Consider the following 399-nt stretch of genomic DNA (forward strand, 5'->3'; position numbering starts at 1 on the left):
ACACACACACACACACACACACACACACACACACACACACACACACACACACACACACACACACACACACACGCACGCACGCACACACATTTGTAGGAAATATATGAATTTTATCATTTACAACATCATCTTTTTAATACAAGATGATTTCCGCTATTAAGGGAATCCTAAAGTGAAGCCCAAACTCCGACGAAGTTATTAGAAATCGTTGTTTTTCCAGTGCATCGACATATACTTTATATACTACCTCATCAATACTACCTCATGCAACCTGTGATATATGCAGTTGCACGTTCCTGTCAATTTTCGTATAACAAATTCGTTGCGATAAAGCGTCTAAGTCTAATTCTAAGAACTTTATTTATTTGTTCATGCACTACTACATACAACTATGTACGT

This window comes from Atta cephalotes (assembly GCF_000143395.1).
Source record: "Atta cephalotes unplaced genomic scaffold scaffold00051, whole genome shotgun sequence".
In the NCBI taxonomy this organism is placed as follows: Eukaryota; Metazoa; Arthropoda; class Insecta; order Hymenoptera; family Formicidae; genus Atta; species Atta cephalotes.